This window comes from Canis lupus, chromosome 16 (genome assembly GCF_003254725.2).
Source record: "Canis lupus dingo isolate Sandy chromosome 16, ASM325472v2, whole genome shotgun sequence".
Classification (NCBI taxonomy): domain Eukaryota; kingdom Metazoa; phylum Chordata; class Mammalia; order Carnivora; family Canidae; genus Canis; species Canis lupus.
This window is the reverse complement of record NC_064258.1, coordinates 36581724-36609156: the sequence shown is the minus strand read 5'-3', so window position 1 is coordinate 36609156 and position 27433 is coordinate 36581724. Positions and strand designations below refer to the sequence as shown.

Sequence of the window (27433 nt, the reverse complement as noted above, 5' to 3'; positions counted from 1 at the left end):
GGAAGGGGGACTCGAGGAAGGTGTGTGATCCTTCAATTCACCTCTTCTCTGCGAAGCCAGGAGTGAGGAGACCTGTGCACACAGCAAAGTGGGAGGAAGGAGGCAGGCTCTGCGGAGGAAGCACACGGGGGAGAAAGAAGAATCTGGAGGAGAAAGGGAGGGGGGTGAGGTGAGAAACAAGGAAGAGGGGAGATGGTGACAGTAATGATTAAAACCACTTCAGGGACGCCTGGGTGGCTCAGTGGTTGAGCATTTGCCTTTGGCTTAGGTCGTGATACAGGCTAAATATATAATAAATATAAATAAATATAAATAAAATCTTTAATAAAGAAATAAAACCAATTTAATAAAACAAATAAAAGAAGTGATGGGTTCTACACACAGTGGTACGAGCAGCAGGAAACATCCACAAGTCATCCACGGAGATGTCCTCAGCACCTGGGCATCAAATTCATCAAACATTAGCCGCCCCCCCTTCCTCCGATACACTCACAGTCATTTTTTTTAAAAATCACTTTTATTAAGGACAGTGTGTTCATTTCTTTTTTTAAAAGATTTTATTTATTTATTCATGAGAGACACAGAAAGAGAGAAAGCCAGAGACACAGGCAGAGGGAGAAGCAGGCTCCCCACGGGGAGCCTGATGCAGGAAGCCCGATGCGGGAAGCCCGAAGCGGGACTCAATCCCCAGACCCTGGGATCATGCCCTTAGCCGAAGGCAGACGCTCAACTGCTGAGCCACCCAAGTGCCCCAGTTGTATGATAATTTTAAAAACAATATTTAATGGAGTGCTCGAGTGGCACAGTTGGTTGAGCATCCAATTCTTGGTTTTGGCTCAGGTCATGATCTCAAGGATTGTGAGACTGAGCCCAGCGTCAGGCTCTGTGCTCAGCAGGTATCTGCTTAGGACTCTCTCTCCCTCTTCCTCTGCCTCTCCCCCTGCTCATGCTCTCTTTCTCTCTCTCTCTCTCAAATAAATAAATCTTTCAAAAAATATAAATATTTTTAAAAGAATATTAGCATTTATTATTTTTCAACAACTTTTAAGTGACATCTTGATATTAATCCCATTTTTCAGATGAGGAAAATGGCAGCTTGAAATTAAATAACTTGCTTAGAATTATAACGCCTTCCACAGAGGATGTAGGATCTGAAACCATATTTGGCTGGCTCCAAACCCTGTACTCTCTTCTACTGTTCACAATACCACCAAAAAAAACCTATTGAAGTACTTCATTTGGATGTGCCTGACCCTTCTGGTAGCTGCAAATCCTTGATCAAAAGGCTATTGTCAGAGGGAACACACACACACACACAGACCTGAGATTCTATAAAGAGAGCACAGAACAAAAGATGGAAACCCATCCCACTTCCATAACATCGTTTCTTGGGTACACTCTCCTCTGTGGCAGATGTCCAAAAATAACAGCCTATGTGCTATGTGTCAACAATCTCATCTCTTAATTGCTAGGATAACTCCATTCCACATAAAAAGAATAACCACCTGCCCTCCTAGTCCCCTGCATTCAATTATTAGAGGAGAAAATACACCATAGTTAGGAAACAGAAAGCATACATAATGCCCTTCTTTTCCATTTTGTTTGGATGGGTCTCCAAAGAAAACAGGGCACCAAGTTGACCAGACACTGGTCACTGTTGTATTAAGTTCTCTAGAATATGTCTTTAGGAGTTTCCCAGGGTTCTTCATGGATGCTGAGTGTAGCCCCTGTCACCATCTTAACAAAGTTTAGTCATAGAATGACATGACAGCTACTTGACTATCGTCTATACTCCAAATGGAAGACCACAAAGACACTCAGAAGCAAGTCTTATTAAGCATTCATCATCTCACCTAAGACAATGGTTTAATCATTCAAATAACTAACGAGTTGGTATGAGGTCATTCACTCAGTAAGGGCAAACTATACTGACTCTTCTTGCAAAAGGTTAAAAAAGGCTTGCTCTCAGCAGTGCTCTAGTTTTCAAGCAAACTGAATTATTAGTCTTGTTTCCATTTTTTCTTCAGGTTCATATATATATATATATATACACACACACACACACACAAATCCACAACCCCTTATTTCTTCAGTAATAAAACTCAGATACCTACTTACAATTGCTACAATGGAGACAATGACAACAAAGAGATGTATTTCAGTCTTTTGTCCGTGATGTGGCAAAGTCTATACATGACTTTTAATTTTATCACCTAAATTCCTCTGGGCAGGGATCCCTGGGTGGCGCAGCGGTTTGGCGCCTGCCTTTGGCCCAGGGCGCGATCCTGGAGACCCGGGATCGAATCCCACATCGGGCTCCCGGTGCATGGAGCCTGCTTCTCCCTCTGCCTGTGTCTCTGCCTCTCTCTCTCTCTCTCTCTGTGACTATCATGAATAAATAAATAAAATCTTTAAAAATAAAAAATAAAAAAATAAAAAAATAAATTCCTCTGGGCAGGAACAACAAATTCATCTGTATAACCATCCACTGTGATCCAAGTAAAAGGCCCTGAAAGTGGCAAAGACATATAAAGTATCTACTGAAATAATTAAAGCACAATGAGGTTAAATAAAATGCATAACATAGAATGAAAAATTGAGGCTTCTTGTCTTACCCTTGAAATTTAACCACTGTACATAGTCTTGAGCTGAAACCATTGCCAAAAGTCTTTTCAAATAATCAGAAAGCAAACAAAATGTCTTCTATTAGTTCAACTGTAGGAAATTGCTGCTTTTTTGTAGGTCAAAAATTAATAGATATCAAGACTTCCTGAGGTTCAACCTAATAAAATATAATCAATCATACAAGTGAAGGTGAAAATCTGGGTGTATCTTCAGTAACATGTCTCACTTACCAAAATATTCACATACAAAGCTTATGATCACAAGGCACATAAATGCATTCACATGAAAAAAAAAGAGGATATGTTTCTGGAGATCTAAGGAAATCATTTTAATCAGAACTTAATTTTTTTTATTCACTTTAATGAGGCCTAATTTCCATATAATAAAATTCATTGATTCTAAGTGTAGAATTTGATGTGTTTTGATCAATGAATCCACTTTTGTGATCTCCACCACAAATCATGGTGCGGAATACTTCTATCAACCAAAAAAGGTTCCCTTGTAGCACATTCCTCCCCCAAACCACTAGTCTCTGTCACTGTAGCATTCTTCCCTTTCTATGATTTCCTATAAATGGACTCATATAGTATGTGCTCTTTTCTTTAAATATTTTATTTATTTATTTGAAAGAGAGACAGACCAACAGAAAGCACGTGTGAGCGGGGAAGAGGGAGAGGCAGAGAGAATCTTGAGCAGACTCCCTGCTGAGCACAGATCCAGGTACAGGGCTTGATCCTATGACCCTGAGATCATGACCTGAGCAGAAACCAAGAGTCAGATGCTCAACTGACTGAACCACTAAGGTGCTCCTAGTATGTGCTCTTTTGTGTTTGGTTCCCTCCAATTAGCACAAAGCTCTTGAGAGTCATCTCTATCATTTACTAATAGTTCATTTCTTTGTATTGCTAAGTAATACCCCACAATTTGTTTATTCATCCACCAAACAAGCTGTTTCCAGTATTTGGCCAGGAAGAAAAAAGCTGTTATGAACATTTGCATATAAATCCTTTTTTAAACATAGATTTTCATTTCCCTTAGAATGAATACAGGTTATCAAGTTGCTGTGTTGTATGGATAAAAGAACACTTAGCTGTTTAAGGAATAACCACAGTTTCACAAAGTGATGTTACCATTTTGCCTTCCCAACAGTAATACAGGTGAACCTGAGCTGTTGTACATCCTCACCAACATTTGGTATAGTCCATCATTTTAATCTTAGCCATTCTAGGGGGTAAGTAGTGGTATCTCCTAGTGGTTTTAATTTGTATTTCCTTAATGACTAATGATATAGCTATCTTTTAGTCTGCTTATTTGCCATCCATATGGCACATCTAAATCACATTTTATTTCAAGTTTATTTGTGTGCCTGGTGTGAGGTATAGGTCTATGATTTTATTTCAAGTTTATTTGTGTGCCCGGTGTGAGGTATGGGTTAAGGCTCATTATTATGAATATAGATGTCTAATAATTTCAACACTATTTGTTAAAAATATTACCCTCCCTCTCTCTGTACTTTTGTCAATGAAAAATCAATTAACCATATACATAGGTCTACTGCATTCCATAGATTTGTCTAACCTTACGCTAAGCCCATACTGTCTTGATTACTAGCTTCAAAGAAAGTCTTGAAATCAGGTAGTGTAAACCCTTCAACTCAGAATTCCTATTTTTAAATAATTTTATAATGTGTGACTGATTCCCCACGGGTTAGTTCACTCCCAATGGACATATCCTTAGACTTCTAACTCATGTTACTTGCTCTTCCCATCACCACCACCACCTCTGTTTCTTAAAAATTTTAAAAATCCTTCCATTCATATCAGTTTGGGCTCCAAAGCCCTTCATGTACTTCCTACTTAGATGGGGCATAAAGAATCCCTACCCACTTGACCTTACCAGGTATGGGCTCTCACCTATACTGTTACTGCTAATACTCTTTTCTTGTTCCACCAACCATGACCTCCTGGACTCTTGGTTTCTACTCCTTAGATTTTACCAGACCACATTACCAAAAAGTTCCTAAACTCTGTTTTGATCATCTGATTCCTATACCTTTGACCTGCCTCAGAGACTAATTTCCCCGGGTGCAGGTCCTAAATTCAGACTGTGACCTGGTTTACTCTGAATTTGGGCTTCACCCCTAACCAGCCATAACTACAGATGAATAAACCAATGAACAAAGTACTTCCACTTGCATTCCCAACAGGCCGCTAATGGCCCTGAGGATTGTTCACTGCCCAAGGCCAGGTGCACAGTTTCCACGGACACAAATGGAATTGTGCAACAAAATGGCCCTGACCCCACCCCTTCACTTCTGCTCCTCTCCACCACTCACACATTAGTAGATACAACGTCTTCATACTAAAAACTGCCAAGTAAAAATATATTTAATGTTCCTTGGGCCAAATTCATACCCTAAACACTGTAATGTTAACTTTGATGTTTCAGGCAGGTCAAAATGCAGAACTGTTCAAGTAACTGGTTTGGTACATCACTTTCAAATCTCTTTTTCCTAAAATAGTCAAATATATATTTATATTATCTCTTAAGAACCACAATAAGCATGAAATTACTTATTCCCTTCCTGTGATTTATACCAGCTCTCTAACAGAGGGTTTTGAAATTTATTTTCTTTATCACATAAAATGAATTTCCCCAGCTGCATCCCAGGATAAAAACTATAGGATCTGGAGTCATTTGGCAGTCATTTTACCTTTAAATTCATCTATGGGCTCTAGGTACTGCTTTAAAAAAAGAAAGATAGGCAGATGAACAGACACAATGAAGGAAAGAAGAAAAAGAAAGAGAAAAATAGGAAGTAAAATATCATAAAGTTATACAACATAGGACTGAACTTTTCTCATCCCAAAGATTACTTGAGATTTCTTTTGGTTTATGCATGAATCACAGATTATCTACTAAAAAAGGATATCCAGTTTCCAAACTAATTAATGAGGGATCTACCCAAGGTTAAAAAACATATATATCACCCTCAAAATGAGAAGATTAGAGATGTTTTCTCATAAAAATCTAGCTCCATTTGTTTAAGAAACAAAAATCAAAAGGTAAACGCTGGAAAGCTCTTGGATATGATGGTTTACAACTTGGACGGATGGTTTACAACAGATGGGGGAGACAGAGATGAAGATTATAAATTCTTCAAACTCAGGTGGCATTCTAACTCACCAGACCCAGTGCAGGAAAGCCCTGTCAAAGGGGAGTCACACTGAGAAGCAGCACATGACACATGACATGCATTCCTCTCCAGATGACTTCTCTTCATTTCGGAAAGTGGCTGATGAGTACGATTTTCTATCATTCAACTGTCAAATTTTAGGCTACTCAGGGTGAGTGGCCTACAGCTTCTCTGGAATTGCTAGTAATTATTATAAAAATTGACTTACCAATATTAAACCATACAGCCCCCAAGCCTCCCTCCTTTTTGTTCCCAAATTTGACATTCAGTATCTCAGAAGAATTTAATTTTCATAGCCCAAAAAGGTCCGAAGTCTGGTTTGTATAAAACAGTTGGTGTCCTACTATTTCAGTTGGGAAGGCAGAACAATTAGGACAGGAAGTATTCCTACTACACAACAGAGGTCTTCCATCCACACCACTCCTCACTCACTTTGCTCAGGCTGCTCTCCTGATAATGCAGGCACACAAGAGCACCACACTGTCCAATCTCAAAAGGAGGTTATGGGGTGGGTGTCTGGGTGGCTCAGTTGGCTGAGCATCTGCCTTCCACTCAGATCATGATCCCAGGGTTCTAGGATTGAGCCCCATGTTGGGGGCAGGGAGCCCATTTCTCCCTCTCCCTCTGTCCCTTCCCCTGGCTTGTGTACTCACTCTCTCTCAAATAAATGGATGGAAAGAATCTTTAAAAAATAAATAAATAAAATAAAAAATAAAAAATAAAAATAAAAAGGAGGTGATGGCAAAGAGGCTCCAACGCTGGGTCTCTCAGGACTTGGCAGGGCAATTTTGGAAAAGCTTACCCACTGAGTACCAGCCTCTTTACCTGCCCTATCTTAGCCACTTTAACCTGCCTCAAGTGCTCTCCTTAACTGACCACTGTTTTTGCAGAAGATAAAACTTGGGCATTTAATGGGGACTTGGAAGAGGAACCTATGTATAGTTACTGAGTAAAGATCATTCTCAGAGCCGGTAGGAAGGATCGGTGATACAAAGGGGCCACTGATTTTCTTTTCCTTCTCCAGATTTCCTACATGGTCTCACACGCAGTGACAGCTCCACTTGTTTTCTGCAGAACACAGAACTGCATGAATGTGATGGAAAATGTTCATGTTACTAATTGGAGCTCTCTGGTTTTGTGAACTACCCTACTAAGCAATTACCTCGAGGAATCCTAAAATAAAATCATGATATGAAATTTGATATAAGTTTACTTGCATAATGAGCCTTCCATAGAGAATGGGGAGGGACTTATCTGATATAAGAAAATTTCAAAAGTATAATTCCATCATTTGCAAATAACTGAAAATTTAGAGGATGACACTAAACCAAGAGAGAGGACTGTTTTTAGCATACCATTCAGCTGCACATAATATAGTCACACTATGTACTATATTGCCAAGATGCACTAGTATAATAGAGGAGTAACAAAACAGGACTTCAGATTGAAGGAAACAAAATAATAAAGCAGATGGATGGAGCTCTTCAAGTCTGTACTAGCAAAGAATGCAATTAAATAGACTTTGGTTTTATTAAAATCACAATGGTTAACAGTGTACACGGACCCATGGAATTCTTTACCATATAAACTTTCTGTTATATTTTTATGGCACAAATTAAAAATTAATCTCACACTCCTGAAGTACACCTTTAGCTGTTCCTAAGATAGGAAAATAACCCACAGAGTTTCCTAAAATGACATAAAGATAAAAGAAGATACATATATGTACTTCATAGGCATCACATAGAAAAAAGTTTTTTAAATAACCAAAATTTCTCCTCTTTTATTATTAATTTGACCCCGGGATTTTAAAATCAATGCAAACTATGGTTACATGAGAATGACTAATAGTCATTCAAAAATTATGAGTCATTTTACTCTTTTGATTAATAGGTTAAAAGCCCAGGGATCTGATGATCCCTCTAAAAGAAAAAAGACCATTTGTAACTTCTTTATTCACAACACACCTTTCCCATGACTAAGTCAAATTCCAGTTTCTCTATGACCCGCTGGGTCTTGGAGAGAGACTCTTGGAAAGAGACTCTTTCTCCTATTGACTCCCAAGGCCCTTTGTCCAGATTCACACTATGATCTACTATACCTGAGTAGATCTCCCTTTCCAGACCAAGGTCCTGAAGGACGTCTCTTAACGGGATTCCTACTAGATCTCCCCGGGACCCCTACATCACCTGGCCACAGTGAATTTCTGCGGATGAATATCTTGACAAATGTCTACCTACATGTTTACTCTAGATATTATCTCATTTCTCTATATCACATGAGCACTGTGTTGTAGCTTTTGGTTAATAATGTTGATGACTATTGATGAACAGAGTTAAATTATTTTTCTTGGGAAGATTTTTTTTTAATTTAGTATGAGCTAAAACCATAATTAACCATGGAGATGACCAGCCCAACATTTTTCAACTGACAATAAATTGGAACTGACTAATACATTGGAACCAGCCCTCAGTAGACGCAAACTTCAAGAGGTGGCCACAGTCCTCGGGCTTGCCTCAATGTGGAGCCACTCCCAACTATTCAGATGTTTGCCTTGGATCACCTCCATGAGAGAATCATCTTAGGGAAAAGGAGACGGCTCACCAACCCACAAAGAAATAAATACACAGGCAGGCCCTTTCTAATTAATTCCAGGTGAGCCAGGTGTGACACCTGGGTCCTGGGAGGCTCCAGCCTCATAAAGCAGGGAGCAGCTTTCACTACAGAAAAAAGTTATGAATGACCAAACTATGCAACGTTAGAGCTGGCTTCCACTTTTGAGTCATCATTACTTCATGTGTGAAATTTAAGCAGTACGACTGATGTCTTTCTCAGCTCCTAAAGAAATCTTTGCAAGGGGAGGGGTGGAAGGGGAGGAAAGATCTAATTCTCTGCTGTGTCTCATGGTTTTCCATCCTCTCTAATTGCATCTAGAGTCTAGAGAAAATTAGTGGGAGAACAGATCAGGGGCATGTTCTTAATAATGTATTCCATTATATTTGTTATTAGGTCCAAACGTCGTTAAGGCCCAACCGGCTCTCACACAGAGCACAAAGATCTCAGTGGGACCCACTGCCCTGATGAATTTAGAGGGCACAGTGAGGAGCCAGAAGAGAACCGCTTTAGAAGCGCAGCGAGCCAAGAGGTGCGCCCGTGCCAGGCGCCCGACCTGCAGCTGTCAACACCCGGGCTTCTCCTCCCACTCTCCCCAAATCCCATCCCACTGTAGACCAATTGGATAAAGAAGGAACAATGCACAAACAAAAGCAACTAAACAGAAGAGGATGCAAAAGGCGATCATCCTGCACCAAACCGATCTCGTTAACGGGCATCTGCTTTGACCTCTTCTTTTGCAAGCACCACGGCTGAAAATAAGCTAGAACAAAAGATGATTCGTTATGCGCGGCCATAAAGAACTCCAGGGCACGCGGCATACATAATTCATGATGCAAAGCAAGCTGCCACCAGCGTCATTTATCCTTTCAATATTTTAAAGTCGTGAGAGATGACTAGGTAGTGATAGAGTCTCTTATTTCTACAGGACCCTTCCAAATTCAAGAATAAATGGGGAACTTTCTTTTTTTCTGCAAATGACATTACTTAGGAACCAAAGACTGTAAATCTTCTAGGACTCACCCGGTGTGTCCATCACAGGAGGGTGGCTAAACAACCCTAATAAACCAGTTAAGTCAGCAAGCAACGCTGACTCAGTCCTGCTGAAAATCATCTTATCGAATCACTTCTCTCTGGTTTGCAAACAAAAATGCCCTGGTTGTGGTTCCACTGCATCCCACCCCATCCCATTCACCCAAATCAAAGAGATAATGCTGTACACCTCACAGACAGGAAACCTGTCCAGAAGCCCAGGACGGTGACTTGACAGGGCCAGGCCCGGAGGCCCAGGACCCCACCCATCATTCCGCAGGGCGGGCACCACCTCCTGGGGGAGCTACCCTGGAGCGCACCCCGCCTCCACCCCACTCCCTTCTTGCTCCCATTCAAGCCCAACCTCCCTGCAGCCCAGCGTGACCATGACACTTTCCCACTTGGCCCTTCAATATTTCCCTCTCACTGGAGTGGGGAGGGAACAATCAAATCAAATCAAAATATTTTAGCTCTATATTGAGCTGCCAAGAACCTTAGCTAATCGGGTAGACAGGCTAAAAAAATATTTACAGGGCATGTGCACTATTAAGTCAAAGAGCTAACTCCCCATAATTTGTACAACCTTCTCCCCCACCGCCTACTCTAGGACACTTCAATGGCCCTGGTGGTTGGCAGAAAGTGCCCTAGCAACACTGCTGCTCAGCTGGGGACCTGTCCTCCTGCCTCCACCCCTACCCACCTGGCTCCAGACAGCTCCCTTCCTCCACACATCCCCCCTTCTGCCCCCTGGCCCAGGTCTGTTCATCTCGGCCCTTACTACACAGCACTGCAACTATACATTTCCTGCTTGCTTTGCCGACCCAGACTGCAGCTTCTTGGGATCAGGGCTGCCTTCTTCACCCCTCCCTAACTCCCCATAACCTGCCTGATGCCTCATCATTGCAGACAGCCAGGTAATGTTTCTGGTCCAGCACTGCAGAGTTGAACACTCATGCTTTTCCCACACGTTATTCCATTTTTCATTCAAGCAACCAGCCGTTTTTGACAGGTGGAAAGCTAGCATTTTCCTGAAAGGCAGCCCAGGATGGTGACAGAGGGCATATGTCCTAGAAGAAGAGAGCCTAGGACCTGGCATGTCCTGTATGCACCTGGCTAAGTTACTCAGCCAACCCACACCTCAGTGTTCCTCGCCCATAAGCAGGGATCATGAGCCGACATTTATTAATTAAATTAATTTAATTAATTTATTAAGCACTTGCTATATGGTTAAACCATCTCTGGATGCTTGGCACCCGTTAATGCATTTAATCCTCACAACATCTAAGGAGGCTGAGAGAGCAAGAACAAGTGCTAAGGAAAGGTTAGAATTATTTCTCCTCATGTACCCAACGAAGAAACTGAGGCTCAGGGCAGCTTCCCAGAGGTCCAGGCTTCTTTACTCCTTAATCCACTGGCCTGGAAAGATAAAAGATGTAAGGCCTCTCTCTCTGATGCTGCCTTAGCTCCCTGTCAGTATTCGTCTAGCTATAGCTAATGGGACGCTTGTCCTAGATCACCCCCTACAGAACACCTTGCAGACAGACTCCTTGGGGTGCAGACCTGTCCCACTACAGAAACAAGCTAAGTTGGAGGGGGAGGGAAAGAGGTGACAAGCTATTCATACTTGAAGCAGCACACACTGAGATTCCAAGCATTATAATATCCTCTGCACGATGCATGCGCCTGCATCCTTGGAAGGCGAAGAGAGCGTGTGTTTATGCATGGATGTGAACAAAGCCACCGACCGACACACCACCAGATTCTTCAAAAGCAAATATTTGTCTACAACTGAAGAGCCAGGATTCTCTTCTAACAAAGAACAATGTGCACCATTCTAATTCCGGATTCTTGCCCGGAGTTTACAGTGGGCTCTGATTTCAATGGAAATCCCCCCATGAATAAACGTGTCTCGAATCTCAAAGGGCACAATAAATCAGAAGATTTATGGACTGTAAACAGTCATGGCCTGATATTCCAATCTGCACGTGGAGTACCTGGGGCCAGGTACACAGCCTTTTGGCTGGACTGGAAACAGTCACCTGGTTGCTGTATTGTGTTTTATTTGTTTGTTTGCCTCAGTGAAAGAATTTTAGTAGCTCTGGTAATCAACAAGATGCAACCATCCCTGCTCTCCGGGTAAGCTTTTGATGCTGTACTGTGTCACAGGGACCAGGGTCAGGCATGAACAGTTTTCAAGAAGTAGCTGAGAGGCTAACAGATCTGATAAGCTCTGCCGGCTTGCAGTCAAGCCTGGCCCAACAGCCTTGGAGGCAAATTCCTGAAATGACCAAACAGAAAACAAGTGAATTTTCCTTTTCTTCCTTGCCAAGGGAAAAAAAAATAGATGGAAACAATGTAGTAATCAAGGAGAGTGCACATTATATTACATAGTAACCAGAGGGCACCATATGCTTTTCTTAAGGAGGGGAAAATGCAAACATAGTAGCAGAGACTTAATAAAAGAAATAAACTCAAAAGAACACCTGCCCCAATCTAGAGAGGGCTGGGCCACTCACCAGCCAGCTGGGGGAGGGCAGTATCCAGGACAGAGACAGATGCATCCTCCAGGGGCTTTGCATCTCGTTTTTTGTTACTGTGCCCTGCGCACAAAATGGCCCAGCTCTCAGCAGACCAGCGAGCTGTCTGGGCATTACGGTGATCTTCTGGAAAATTCATCTTTCTCCTTTCAGTTCTTCCCTATGCAATTCATGAGCAACAAGCCTCCCCAGTGAAAGGCAGCACAGCAATGCCAGGCCAATGTGCAGCCAAGGTAAGTCAAGAGCATCCCAGCAAATATATATTTTTAATAACATGTGCAGAAAATGTGGCATACTCTTTTCCTCCACACTGCCTGCATTGATTTGGACACTTAATATGAGATGGAGAATTTTTAAGACCAAACCCTTCAAGGGGCCCTGTTAAAAAATCTTTCTCTAAGAAAATGGAGATTTTGTTAGCATTAAACAAAATATACAATTAAGTATCTTTTAAATACATGGGGCACCTGGGTGGCTTAGCCGGTTAAGCCTCTGACTTTTTTTTCCAAAGATTTTATTTATTTATTCATGAGAGACACAGAAAGAGAGGCAGAGGCATAGAGGGAGAAGCAGGTTCCCTGTGGGGAGCCCAATGTGGCACTTGATCCCATGACCCCGGGATCACGACCTGAGCCAAAGGCAGACACTCCACCACTGAGCCACCTAGGCACCCAAGCCTCCAACTCTTGACTTCAACTCAGGTCATGATCTCATGGTCCTGAGATGGAGCCCACCTCTGGTTCTATGTGGAGAGCCTGCTGGAGATTCTCTCTCTCCCTCCTCCTCTGCTCCTCTCTCCACTGTCTCTTTCTAATAAAAAAAAAAAATAAATGTTTAAAAAATAATAATAAACACAAAAGCAACTCCAGCAGGATTGAATTCTTTACTGTTTTTACAGGTCAAACATTTCAGTGTGCTGGATTAGACCCATTCTTTATTCATTACACACACACAGAAAAGCAAACAGTTCAGATTATCTCTTCAATTCTGAACCCCTACTGATATCAGGATAAAACATCCAGGGCACATCTCCTGAGCATAACCAAGCTGAGGTCTAGAAAATACAATGTTGTGGAACTCTTGGACTAGGTTATAGATAGAAATGAAAACTGTAACACTGGCACAGACAGATTTTTCTTTAGGTGACAGTTGGGATAGAAAGGAGAAGCAGTATTTTGGGTCAGTGCGATATAGTTCATTAGCAATTATTTTTTATTAATTTCTCACATGGATACAGCATTATTCTTGCTGACACTATCTTATTTTGACCAGTGGCATATTTATTTGTAGATATGCAAGCTTTGTCAGTATTGCTATGTCTAAACATGACATCACATTCAAATGAACAAATCAAGGGCACCTGTCTGGCTCTGTTGGCAGAGCATGTGACTCTTGATCTTAGGGTTGTGAGTCAAGCCCCATGATGCGTGGAGAGATTACTTTAAAAATCAAATCTTAAAAAATAATAATAATAATAAAATGGATGAATTAGTCTGTGAAATGCATAATCATGCTGAAAACAATGGTATTCCAATATGCATCACAAAAGTGAATTTCAAAAATCATCCTTATTTTTTTAGATTTTACTTATTTATTCATGAGAGACACAGAGACAGAGACAGAGAGGCAGAGACACAGGCAGAGGGAGAAGCAGGCTCCATACAGGGAGCCCAACATGGGACTCGATCCCAGGTCTCCAGGATCAGGCCCTGGGCTGAAGGCAGTGCTAAACCACTGAGCCACCTGGGCTGCCCTAAAATATCACCCTTATTTTATTTTTTTTATTTTTTTTTTAACTTTTATTTATTTATGATAGTCACAGAGAGAGAGAGAGAGAGAGAGGCAGAGACATAGGTAGAGGGAGAAGCAGGCTCCATGCACCGGGAGCCCGATGTGGGATTCGATCCTGGGTCTCCAGGATCGCGCCCTGGGCCAAAGGCAGGCGCCAAACCGCTGCGCCACCCAGGGATCCCATCACCCTTATTTTAAATCACAAAGTTAAACTTTTAGAATTCCCAGGCCTGTTTTTAAGTCCCACCATTTTGACTCAGAGATTTGTCTTTTTCTAATTGCATCTCAACAGTGTTCTAAAGCACAAGGCTGGATTACCAACCCTGAAGAAAATAAAATTGGGTATTCCTCAGGGTGCCTGGGTGGTTCAGTCAGTTGAGCACTGGACTCATGGTTTAGGCTCAAGTCATCATCTCAGGGTCCTGGGATAGAGCCCTGCATCGGGATTCATGGTCAGCGGGGAGTCAGCTTGAGATTCTCTCACTCCCTCTCCCTCTGCCACATACCTGCCCCGTTCCATTTCTTCTCAAATAAATATTTTTTAAAAACTCGAGTATGTCTCAAAATTCTAGAAACCAGAGAGTTTATTTAGCATAAAATTTATAAAACAACCTTGAAAGAATCAAAGGTTTTTCAGTATACAGCCAACCAAAAGGACAGCCACTAGTAAAATATAATTGATAGACAGACATACAGTACATCTATAACTACTCATGTGAAAGCATCTCCAAAATATATTTTTAAGTGGCCAAATGCAAGATGCAAAACAAGGAGTGTAGCATTATCTCTTACAGGTTAAAATATATACGAATATATGCTTTCTTTTCTTTGGAAGATATCACGAAAAACATTTTACAGAAAACAAAGAAAACTCGGGGTGAGGTTATGAGAGATATGATTTGCCTTTTGAACATACCATCCACATACAGATAATAGTTTTTTATTCTCAATAGCGGTTGTATGGATGGACAGATTATGGTTCCCTGTGAGTCCTTCTGTTACTTCTCTGTGTTTAGAAAAATAACAATGGTATTTCATTTGATCATGCAGAAATGATCAATATATTGTACTGAATAAAATTTAAAACATCAAGACATCAAAAGTTTTTTACACTTGAAAGGGGAAGCACACTAGAAAATAAATGCCTTATGTGTGAGAGACAAAAGCTCATTATCTTGAATATTGGCAAAAAGTTAATACAAATTGAAGTCTGTGGTTGTAAGAAATAAGACATCACTGTGATTAAAAACAGAAAAAGAAAAGGACCATGAAGATGATGCCAAAAGATATTAAACAATTCATAAAAGAAGCAACGAAATTTTCATAGAGGAAAACACTCACACTCATTAATTAAAAGGTTTAACCATCAGTGAGATTTTTTCCCCCATCAAATGTTAGTGCATTTTGGAGATGATACCCAATACTGAGGAAGTACAATGAAATCAATCTGGCGTCCTCAGCAGGTATGAATATGAATTATGACCTGTCATGGGAAGCAGTGGAGACATATATCAGACCTTAGACATTCCTTGCCTTTTGGAGATTATTGCCCAAATAAGAAAGAGCCTTTACAAAGAAATATAGCCATCAGAGAAGTACACATAATAGCAACAATTTGAAACAAGAGTCCAACGGTTAAATAAAGGTAAAAAATATCCTTCATGTAATTGTTATGTAAGCATTTATAATTATTGTGGAGATATTAGTAATATGAAACCATATCCATGATAACTTACTTAGGCTAAGAAAAAAAACTATTTAAATTATTTATACAATGGAATTACAGCTCCCTATTTTAATGAGTTTAAGATTAAGGGGAGGAAAACTGAAAAAAAAAAAGGAGTAATTTGTATCAAGTAATTATATTAGATACCAGTCACATGTAATTTTTTTCCCCTTTACTCTTCAAATCTGTGTATGTTTTTATAAAGGGGGAAAAAGGCATTTTCAAAAGACCATAAGATGTTTATGACTAGAGATCACAGTGTACTGGATACTCATTCCACAAAAAAGGGGGGCATTTTATCCATAAGCTTATCAGGTTTTCAAAAATATGTTTGGACTTGTGCTTTCTGGAATAACTATAGCAAGAGCAGCAGCAGCAGCTAATATCTACTGAGCTGCCATACACCGAACACTGTTCTAAGCATTTCACACATATTCACCCAATCCTCAGGACCACCCTATGACGTGGAAATTTATGATACCCCAAGTCACAGTGCTAACAAGTGTGTGGGGGGCGGTGGAGACAGGGACTCCAACCCAGCACTCCACTCAAGAGCCCTTGCACCTAACCACCATATCATAATGCTTCTATTTTCAATGGCCACATGAAGTTCCAAGTATTTCAATCCAAGTATCAAATAAATATGAGCAAAATATAAAGTGAATATTTAAAATATCTTGCACTTCCTAGGACTTCAGTTGAAATGTAACTGAGTGTATTCTGATCAATTGAGAGGCAAGGAAAGACAGAGTAGAATGATACAACGAAATGTGACAAAATGCTGTCAGAGTGTGGGATATGGTGTCCCAACAAATGATACACATGAAATACAGCATTCCATGACTGCAAAATTAATTTAAAAAAAAAAACACACAGTATTTTCAGTCAGCGGTGTCACAAAAAAAGCACAAAGATGCTGAAATTGAGTCCACAGTCAAATGCTAATTATGTTACAGACAAATTCGCCTTTATTGCAAGATCTGTTATGGTAAGATTTAGAGGAAGGAAAATCGATGTTCTCGGATACATTCCCAGGGATTACGGAGGCACGCAACCATCTGGCTGTTAGAATAACCAACTCGCCTTTTCTCCTGGCTCTCCGGCATGGACAAAGTGGCCAGTGGCAGGCTCAGACGTGGATCTATGGGACAGGTGTTCTGTGGGCCCAGCAACAACTTGATTACGAGTCTGAGCGAATCACTGGAAATGACTCTTCCATTCTCGCAGCCATAAATCTCTTCCATGGTCTCAACACAGCCCTGCCTGATGGGCCAGGACGATGCTTCCAACTCTAGGGTCTGGGCCAGCAGCGGTCACTGGCAAAGTGTTATCAGTTCATAAGCATAACTTAAATAAAGAAGCCTCTTCCTTAGTAAGATTGGTAAACGTGGGGTACCTGGCTGGCTTAGCAGTTGAGCATCTGCCTTCGGCTCAGGGCGTGACCCCAGGGTCCTGGAATCAAGTCCTACATCCAGCTCCCCACAAGGAGCCTGCTTCTCCCTCTGTCTATGTTCTGCCTCTGTGTGTCTCATGAATAAATAAAATCTTCTTTAAAAAATTGCTAAATGTTTTTATGCACTTATGCCCACCCTTTGGCATGGCACACTGAACCTTCTATATCACTCTCCACCCCCAACTTTTTAAATCCCGTTCTAATTTGAAATACCCTCTCCACCTCCTTCATGTGGTTAGCTGGAAATCATTCTTTAATGCTCTGCCGTGCTGCGGTCCTAGTGCTCCCTTTGGCAGCACATATAATAAAATTGGAACGATGCACTGTGGTCCTTCCAGGAACCTCTCTCTGAGACCCCATTTCTCCCCAGCACTTGACTGTGACCCCCGATGGTCTCCACATGGGCAGGTCGCATGCATTAGCAGACCCCTCAGCCTGCAGGCCCAGCACTCAGCGCTACAGAATGGACAGGGAGCAAAGAGGAGGGAAGGAAGCAGTGGACAGCCTACCCTTGAGGGACAGCAGCACCGTGGGTAGGACTAGAGGGTCAGGGCTGAAATCCCAGAGAGTTGTCACTCAGGGGCAGTCCCTTAACTTTCTAAACCTCAATTTCTCCACCTCCACAGGATGACAGTGATAATACCTACCTCCCAGCCACACTGAGAGATAGGTATTATGATGACATAAATGAGATCATCCATAGGGTAAGTATCATGATGATATAAATGAGATCATCCATAAGCAGCCCGGAGCATTGTCTTTGCAACATGGTGGGAAGTCCACAGCGTCCCTGCCTCCCACGGTCTTCCCAAGCCTACACCCTTAGAAAGCCTGGAGTGATGATTAATACAATAATAACCTCTATGGCATGAAAAATAAAAATCTTACTGAAACAACAAAAAAAGTTGCTAAGTCAAACACCAGTATCTGGGAGGAATATCATTTTTCTGATTTTTTTTATTTCCTCTCTCCATTACTTTTTTTAAAAAAACTCTTTTTCAAAAAAAAAAAAGGAAGAAAAAAAAAGAAGAAAGTAAGTGAAGAAAGAGCTTGTTCTGCTACGCCCAAATTCACCACTACTGTAACGCAGTACTAATACAGGTGCTTCATTTTCAGGGTGGGGAGGATCTAAGAAAATTAACTCTTTAATTCTCTCAACATTTAGCACACTGAGAACAGAAAGCCACCTCCACAGAGCTTCCTTCAACAAAGAAACCTGTAAGCAGCAGCCATATATTTTTATTATAACAGTATCCAATTTAATTTGTACCTTCTTTGGAGGCTGTGTTCATAAATCTTTGGTGTCAGAAATGACTGATCACTTCAATCCCTCTCAAAAGGAAGCAAATCCATAAAGGACTCTGAGGAATGAGAAGGCTCCTGAACAGAAGGCATTTTTTCCCCCTCAGAGAAGCAGATTCATTTTCAAAGTTTTCCGAAAGCCTCACCTACAATGCTTTTTCTTTTATTTTCTTTCTTTTATTTTTTTGGCACCCTCTCCAAGATCTGCCTGAGATTTCTTGCAAACAAATGACCCAAACTGAAAATCAACTGAAAAGAATGGCTTGAACATCACTTTTTACCTACTCCTCTAGGTCAAGCAAATTCAAAGTGGTAGCTGATTTTTCTCAGGACAATCACATTTTTCTTTCTGGAGAAATCTTTTCTTTTCCTGTTAATAAATTTCTCCATATGTAGTCAGATTCCAGATATACAAGAATCAAAAATTACATCAAACAAAATCCCAACTCAGCTCCCTATGGCATCTGTTTATTTTCTTTTGTTCTCCTCCAATTCCTTGTTTGGTACAGACTCCTGAATGCAGCAGGTACTCAAGTGATTAATGACGGAATCCGGCTAATAAACTTATGGTACATTTGTCTGTCTAATCTGGTAATAACCTAATTTTGTTTCAATGGTGCTCTATCCCCTTCGCTCTCCTGCCTCTGGTCTTGCCAATCATTCCAGAGCTTTATTGGAAATGTTTGTAGAAAAAAATGTTTGTAGAAAAACAGCACTGCACACAAGAAGACAAGTGATTACACAGTACTTATGTGTGCTTCTATGTGTTCTTTACTGTCAGCCCTTCATTAAATCATTAATGCCGCAGAATAGACTGGAAGGCCCATTTCTATCTTCTCATTGACACCAAGGAAGAAGATCCCCACTGCAGCCATGTTAAAGGTTGTTCATCAATGCATCTCAAGGCCTGGCACCAAAGCCCTACTATTCTCAAGTTGTCCCTAAGAAGGAAAGTTGCCACAAAGAGCCTGGAGGGAGACTTTTCTAGTCCATTTGCACCAGAAAGGAAGCCGCCAACCTCACCTGCTCCTTGTCTCAAGAAGTACTGAACTTAAGGAGTGGGAAAGACGACAATGTGATGCATTGAATGTATGGATTTGTTTACTTAAGAGTTGACTTCGGGTGCCTGGGTGGCTCAGTTCATTAAGCATCTGCCTTCAGCTTAGGTTATGATCTCAGGGTCCTGGGATCGAATCCTGCATCAGGCTCCCTGCTGGCTTCTCCCTCTGTCTCTCCCCTTGCTCGTGTTTTCTCTCTCATACTCACTCTCCCTCTCAAATAAATAAAGTTTTTTGTTTTTTGTTTTTTAAGAGTTAGTCTTGGGGCACCTGGGTGGCTCAGTGATTGAGTGTCTGTCTTTGACTCAGATCGTGATCCTGAGGTCCTGGGATCGAGTCCTGCATCAGGCTCCCCACGGGGAGCCTGCTTCTCTTTCTGCCTGTGTCTCTGCCTCTTTCTGTGTGTCTCTCATGAATAAATAAATAAATAAAATCTTTAAAAAAAAAAAGAGTTAATCTCACATTATGTGGATTTTGATAAAACAGGAGGAGGAGGAGAGGGTGGGGGAGAAAGAAGGACCAGAAAACCACTCCACTCAAAGGGCAGAAAGAGCCACGTGAAACGGGAACCTCCAGGAGCAGTCTGACACAACTCCAGCTGGTTTCTCCTCCTTGCACTTCTCCCAAGTGCCCTTGTGCACAGAGCTGCAAGAGCAAAGGAAAGAGCTGGAACAGCCTGGTGCCCGGGCTGCCTGTCTAGAGCAAGGAGTTCCTTTCTGGAGGGGGCGCAAGAGCCTCTGGCTCACAGGCCATGCCGGACAACCCCCCCCCATGCCCCAGTACCTCTCTCCCGCTCCTCCTCCCCCAGCTCCCACTTCCCTTCCCCTCCTGTATTATTCTTTGCCTTCTGTAGATTATAAGGCTAAAGAAAAAAAAGTTTGTTGATGGTTTTTCACTAATTTCCTCTTTAAGAAACCAAGTGCCAGAATTTTAAGCTAAGAGATGATGTGGAGAAAGGAAAAATGGGAAACTGTTTTCAAGCTCTCGGTGCCAAAAATAAAAATAACTGAAAATTCTTCCTCCTCCCTCTCCAGAAATAAGTGAGCCCTGCTGGTGGTGGCGTCTGGGAGCTGTTCTCTGTAGCACAGGGGATGCGCGGAAACACACCTGCACTCGTGACAGCCAGCAGCCCTCCCCCCTTCCGTGAACTCAAACCGGCAACCCTGTTTGCACCCGCAACCCTGCAGAGCTTCTGGAAAGCAGCAGCGTGTGGAAGAAGGCAAAGGGCTGGTGCAAACCACAGGAAACACCTTCCCTGGACCAACCACCACCACACCTGCAGCCTCCGCCCCTACCTGCCTGCCTAGAGGACCGCTCAAGGGAGGGCTGGGGATCGGTGAACCGCTAGCAGGAGGAAGCTAGGGCAGCCCCGGTGGCTCAGCGGTTTAGCGGTTAAGCACTGCCTTCGGCCCAGGGCGTGATCCTGGGGACCCGGGATCGAGTCCCACAACAGGCTCCCTGCATGGATCCTGCTTCTCCCTCTGCCTGTGTCTCTACCTCTCTCTCTGTGTCTCTCATGAATAAATAAATACAATCTTAAAAAAAAAAAAAAAAAAAAAGGAAGAGGAAGCTATGGAACAGGAGGTTGGGGGGTGGTGGCAGTGCTCACTGACCAGGAGAGCAGATGTGACATCAGGTGCAAGAGGCCTTTCCAGAGCCAGCTCCTGCCCTTCATTCACCTTGACCTCCCAGCAAGCTGCTCCGGTGCCCACCCCGCCGCCGTGTCTGTCCCAGCCAGGAGACGCACACAGGAGGCAGGCATATAGGTCCAGGAAAATCACACAGGAACATTATAGACGATTACCTCACAAGACATGCTTTAAGGTAAAGACCATCATAAACAACCCCAAGAAGCACTTAGCAAAGGAAATCAATTAAGAAACACTAGAATTTCTTGGGTTCTTTAATAATAACCAATCTCGGGACGCCTGGGTAGCTTGGTGGTTGAGCATCTGCCTTCAGCCTGGGTAGTGATCCCAGGATCCAGGGACCGAGTCCCGCATGGGGCTCCCCGCATGGAGCCTGCTTCTCCCTCTGCCTGTGTCTCTCCCTCTCTCTGTGTCCCTCATGAATAAACAAATAAAAATCTTAAAAAAAAAAAATAACCAATCTCAACTGAACCTCTTCAAGCTTCTCAGCCCCATACCAGGCACTGTCCAGGGGTTTGGATATATCAGCGGAAAGGAGATAACCACAGTATCACACTGCCATACCTCCCAAGGGAGAGAATCTTTATGGAAAATGTCATCATATGTATCCTGGGGTTGTCTGAGAGGCCTGTGAATCACTCTGGCTTCTACAGGTGGTACAGACAGGAGAAGCCAAGCAGGGATCAGGGACAGCTTCTTTAGTGCCAGAGTAGAACTGGGGAAGGCAGGCCAAAATGAGGCCTCATCATCCCAACCCACTAAACTGAAGGTAGCCAGCTCCCAGAGGAATATAAGCCTGACAACCACCCAGCAACTGGTTTTGCGGTCAGAGCAGCTGAACCAGGGAGAGCAGAAATCTGGTTGGGCCTGCCCCACGCAGACCCTACCCAGTGGGCTTGCTTTCTTTCTTTTTTTTTTTTTTTTCGTTTTCTTTTTCTCTTTCTTTCTTTCTTTCCCTTTCTACCTTCCTTCCTTCCTTTCTTAGATTTGATTTATTTATTCATGAGAGACACAGAGAGAGACAAAGGCAAAGGGAGAAGCAGGTGCCATGCGGGAAGCCCGATGTGGGACTCGATCCCGGAACTCTGGGATCATGCCCTGGGCCAAAGGCAGAAGCTCAACCGCTGAGCCACCCAGGTGCCCCCTGGTGTGCTTTCCACAGAGCCTGGAGACACAAAGCAACTCTCCTCTCCATCCCAGGACACAGGAGTGCAAAGAGAGAGCAGGAGATAAAGCCAGCACCTGCCCTGGCTTTAAAAAGAAAAAAAGCACCCTAATAGATGGATGACCAGGTTCTTAATCAAAACAGGCTCCCAGGGAGGGAAGAAAGTTAATGGGTGAATGGAGGAAGCAAGCAGAAATGTTCACCCCAATACCGGCCTGCACCCCCTGCTGTGTTATAGAGCAGAAGCCCCCCTCCCCATGTCTTCAGAGACACAGAGAACAACTGTTTTCCTCAACACATTCTCTCACCTAATCCCCCAACAACATTTTAGGTGTTAAAGTGAAGTAAATGACCAAGAACAAAGCCAGGGAGGTTTACTGGGGAGGAAGATAAGCAGGCAGCAGAGCATGACATAAAACATCTGCTAACAAATAAGAAATACTTTCTCTAAGGAAATTCTAAACTACTTGTGCGGAGCTGGGCTTATGATTCTATTCTAGAGTTTAAAGAAGACGCACCTAATACTTAAAATAATTTGAATACTCCAAAGGCCCTTCAAGCCTTTGAATTCTATTATGCATGGTATTTCTGTCTCCTACTGCATGATTAAGGTTTTGATTTTTATATGAAACAAAGCCCGGGAGAGTTCAAAGAGGACTGTTCACAAAATAAAAGCCAAGAGGCATCAATGTTAATAAAGCTAAAGTAAAAAAGATATTTAATAACCTTTGTGAAATTAAAAACAATGACTAATTCAATCCAAACAACTGGGTCATGCTCACATTCCAGTAACTCTAAAACTGAGCTATAATAAGGCAAGAATTCTCCTTTGCTTCAGTGGTCAAAATGAAGGGCCCATTCAAGGGAAAGACCCAGGAATACAAACACAATGGGAAAACCAGAGGGACATTTGGGGGGGGGAAGAGGGAAGTTGGGACACAGGACAAAGAAAGATGATCATGATGGGGCCACCTGGGAATTTGACAGAGTACGTGAATAACAAAGGAAAAAAAAAAAAGGTATTTCTCACAAAAGACCAAACAATCAGTCAGCAAACATCTGAGCTCTTAGAAAAGCCACAAAGCCTCAGGCGGGCGGGTCTCCTGCTCAGAGGAAGCCAGTGAACAACCTAATCAAAGAGGTATTATGACATCCAGAAACACCAACAGAGCAAGACTGAATTTGCTGAATGCCTCAGAGGTATACATACCCTGTACAAGAAATGGATCAAGGGCAAAAGGTCTTCAGGAGACAGGGAAAGGCATGGAGACACTGAGTGAATGAAAGAGACCAAATATAAAGGTGACCATAGGCTAATTCTCTGTCTACTGCTTTGGGCTGCTTCCTAATTATTCCTAAAAATGACCTTTAATGATTTGGAGAGTGGGATATTTAGTGAAAAATCACACTCAAGCCAAGTTCAACTCCTAAGACCCACTCTTCTGATCTAAAAACATGATCTCATTCATTCAACCCCTTGAATGGAGTATCGGAGGACCAGCAGCTTGCTCAGACCTATATCTGAGCTTCCACATCTTACTCAATATGTCACACATCACCCAACCTCAGGAGCATTCAGCTCTTTTGGTTTAGATGCCACACTGGTAGAAAAGAAGAAAAAGCATAAATCAATATTCCACATGAAGAAAAACTTACTCTAGATGAGAACATCCCACAAATAACAAGGAGGAAGCCTGGCTCTCAGATGCTGGCAGGAGGTCAGGAGGAGAACGCAGGCAAACACACGCCTGACACTTAGGCTTTGTCTAACCTCTTCTGAGTTTCCAAAAGCACCTCTTTGTCGCACAATCCTTTCGTCTTAAATAAGATAAACACGTAATCTCTCTAACATAAGTAGATTTTTTTCACCAGAATTTTTTTTTTAAGGTTTTATTTATTCATGAGAGATACAGAGAGAGAGAGAGAGAGAAGCAGAGACACAGGCAGAGGGAGAAGCAGGCTCCATGCAGGGAGCCCTACGTGGGACTCGATCCTGGGACTCCAGGATCACGCCCTGGGCCAAAGGCAGGCGCTAAACCGCTGAGCCACTCAGGGATCCCAAGCCACTCAGGGATCCCTCACTGGAGTTTTTAAAACCAAGTGTCTGTTGGCTGAGGTGTTTCCAAAACATCACATTTCTTTTGTAAACCAAAATCGAAAAAAGAGAAACCCAGCATCATATCCACCTAGGCCAACTGCATTAGTGCAGCTCAGGCCAGAAAATGCAGTGTCCTGTTGACACTGAACAGGGCCAAAGCAGGCCCCCTCCCCCCAACCCCGGCCCTGGAAATCTTTAAAAGATAATAATGCAACTTTACAGTTCTTCTGTATAAAATCAAGGGAGATGGTAATTTGCTATTTATCCTTATTCTAATGTCCTATAGTGGAAAAAATTAAAAATCCACTCTTTCACCTTTGAAAAAGTAAATGAATGTTTCCCCCTCTTTATTTTAATGGGCCTCAAATTCCTCTGACAGTTTTTTGGTCGAGTCATTTCTATTCAAAAATATTGATTTTAAAAACCAATAATTTAAAATTGCCACACACACATTAAAAAAAAAAGCAAATGGTCCACAAAACATTCTCTTTCAATTTCACGCCATCCTATCTAAAATTGTTACGAGTTTACAGGGGAGGCGGTGCCTGGGTGGCTCACTCAGTCAAGCATCTGGCTTCAGCTCAGGTCATGATCTCAGGGCCCTGGGATGGAGACCACCATTGGGCTCTCCACTCGGCAGGGAGTCTGCTTCTCCCTCTCTCTCTGCCCTTCCCCCTGTGTGCAGGCTCATGCGCGTGCTCTCTCTCTCAAATAAATAAATTAAATCTTAAAAAAAAAAAAAAAGAATTTACAGGAGAACTTGACACATTAATTAGATGTAAAACTATGTAAGATTGTTTCAAAGTCTCTAAAATACAAAATGACTTCTTAAAAAGACAAAAAGGCTACCCATAGGTTCAAAGGTTTCTGCTGACTTAGAATATATTTTAATAACCTAGGGACTCCAACATATCTTTAAATGTTATGCCCTAACTGAACACCTAACATTGCAATGCTGTTCCTACGTTGCCTTCCAGTTGTTTATTATTTTACCACTTCCCAAATCTTTCAGAATTGTGATAAATACTATCAATACTGTCACAGAAAAATCTGAAAAAGGAAAATGTGTTTTTTCTCATCTTCACCTACTGATTTTTTGAGGTACATTTAACACACAATATTGGTTTCAGATAAATAACATAACGATTCAGTATCTGTGTACATTGCAAAATGACTACGACGGTAAGTCTAGTTAACATCTGTCACCATATATTTACTTCTCCATCTTCTTAATGTCATGAAAGTACCATAATCATCTTTTTCCACTATTCTGTGCCCTTTGCTACTTTTCAAAGAAATACGATCCTAAATGGAGCAAAAAAAAGGTAACTTATTTCTCTAACCATAAATAAGACAGAAATGTGTAATCTCTATCACAAAAACAACTAATGACTTATTCCTGCCTAATATATAAGATAATTCCACAATCTTCTACCATTTATTTGTTTTTTACATAGAGAAAATCATCTTTCTCTTCCAGCCTAGATTGCAAAGCAGGTGTGCCTCCTCTGAAAGACAGACAAAACAATGGCAAGAGAATGGGCTCTCGGTTTCTACAGGGTGGTACGTACTTGTTTGTGGAATTCATGACTGTTAAAAAAATAAAGAGCTGAGGTTAGAAAAAAAAAATCTGGACTCATGGTTTACTTCTCAGAGTTCTTGGAATTCCCCTACACAGTGGATCCTCACTTGTCCAATAACCTGGGTCCTTCCCTTTGTTGATAATAACAGATTTATTAATGCTCCATCTTTGGATTATGAATCAGCTTTAGGAAGCTCCTTCAATGAGCTACTCTGTGACTATGTAACTCTTAACCACTTTATTCAACCTAGTAACACAATAAAGAAGTATTTGCTTTTGTGAGCAAGGTACAAAGGCAAATAAGAAACAAGCTGATGAGCCTACCAAGTCACAGACAATGACAAAACACCAGATATTCATGCAGAATTGACAGCTCAATTGACTGGTAACTGAATCTTCAAGCTGAAGAATTAAACTCAGTCTAGATCTAGGGCAACAGGAAGATGTTACCTTTGGAAATACTGGTGTCCAGTTGCTTGCTGATACTATTACGAGTTGCATTCAGACTAGGACAAAGATCAGAGGGGCATGCAGTCTTCCATTTCAACATCGCTTGATGCACCCTGGGGGTGGGGATGGTGGGGAGAAACTGGCCATGATGTTATCACTGGGGCTTATCCTCAGGACACTTGGGAGTGTTGTTAACCCTGCCTGCCCACCCAACCCCCCCCCCCCAAACCAGAGTTGTTTTAAAGAATGCTCCAGTGTGAAAAATGGCCACATTCCCAAGTTCAACTAAAGACTAGCGTTATCAATTAGCCAAGCTCAAAAAATCCCAGACCATTAGTCCTAGAATTCTCCCACTCACCTATAATGGTGTAAAAAAAAGTAAAACGAAAAAAAAGGCTGTTGCAAAACATTCCCCAGAAGAGGGAAAGGAAAACACATACATACACACACAGACGCAGACACGCACACACACAACACTCTTGTCAGTCTTTTGTCCCTTCCATCTCTTATAAAGTATTACCAAAAAGCTCCACTCTCTAACACATAGCAAAAAAGCAAACCTTTAGCGGTCTATAAGACACAAAACTGGCAGGAAATACCCAGGAAACTCCCCTCAGAGATTCCAGTTATCCATCTTCCCTGCCTTCTGGCGCACTGGCCAACAGTGATCCCAGGACATAGTCCTGCGTTACAGACTGAAATTTTTGTCTTCACTAATGCATCATTCACCCTGATTACAAAACATTCTTCTCTAGAATTTCCTAAGAAAAATGAGCAATAATTTTTACTTTACGATTACAGTGAATTCAAACAAAAGATGATGACAGTGACATCTCAAGCTGCGAGCACCCCTTGCAGAGAGGGTCTACTGTGCACAATGACCTCAGTGCGAGGCTCAGCGCAAGGCTAATGTCAGACGCTACCCGTCTCCTGTCCGGCTCCCTGAATTTCCTCCCGTGGAAGGCAGGCTCACCTGGGAAAAGGGAAAAGGAGATGCGAAATCCGAAAGTGGGACCGGAACCCACTTTTGACATCTGGGTCTTTTTATTCAGGAAGAGTATGATACCGGGGACTATTTCATTTTGCTTGTGTCTTTAGTCATTTTCTCATCCGCCAACCCCCCTGATATTTACCCTGAAAAACTTTTCTGGGGAAC

General features: G+C 42.1%; 1 protein-coding gene and 1 long non-coding RNA gene across 7 annotated transcripts in view; one reads left to right on the top strand and one right to left on the bottom strand.

Annotated features, from left to right (window-relative positions):
* Positions 1-27433, bottom strand: part of MFHAS1 (multifunctional ROCO family signaling regulator 1) — a 97205-nt gene that overhangs the window by 66521 nt on the left and 3251 nt on the right. Inside the window, exons 2-4 of one of the 5 annotated variants that reach the window (XR_007402551.1) lie at positions 26278-27250; positions 2616-2782; positions 2406-2509 (exon numbers count right to left, since the gene is read on the bottom strand). The exons of 2 other annotated variants lie outside the window; for them this stretch is intronic. The gene's annotated coding sequence lies outside the window, so the exon portion shown is untranslated. Of the gene's footprint in view, positions 1-2405; positions 2783-26277; positions 27251-27433 lie in introns of those variants that run through there. 2 more of the 5 variants (XR_007402550.1, XR_007402552.1) reach the window with 2 other exon arrangements.
* LOC112679021 (uncharacterized) lies at positions 11470-27210 on the top strand. 2 transcript variants are annotated; one of them, XR_007402558.1, is made up of 4 exons: positions 11470-11602; positions 12157-12236; positions 25726-25808; positions 27079-27210. It is a non-coding gene; the product is annotated as an uncharacterized LOC112679021 (long non-coding RNA). The 2 variants fall into 2 exon arrangements; XR_003148086.3 differs by lacking the exons at positions 25726-25808; positions 27079-27210 and adding an exon at positions 20368-21412.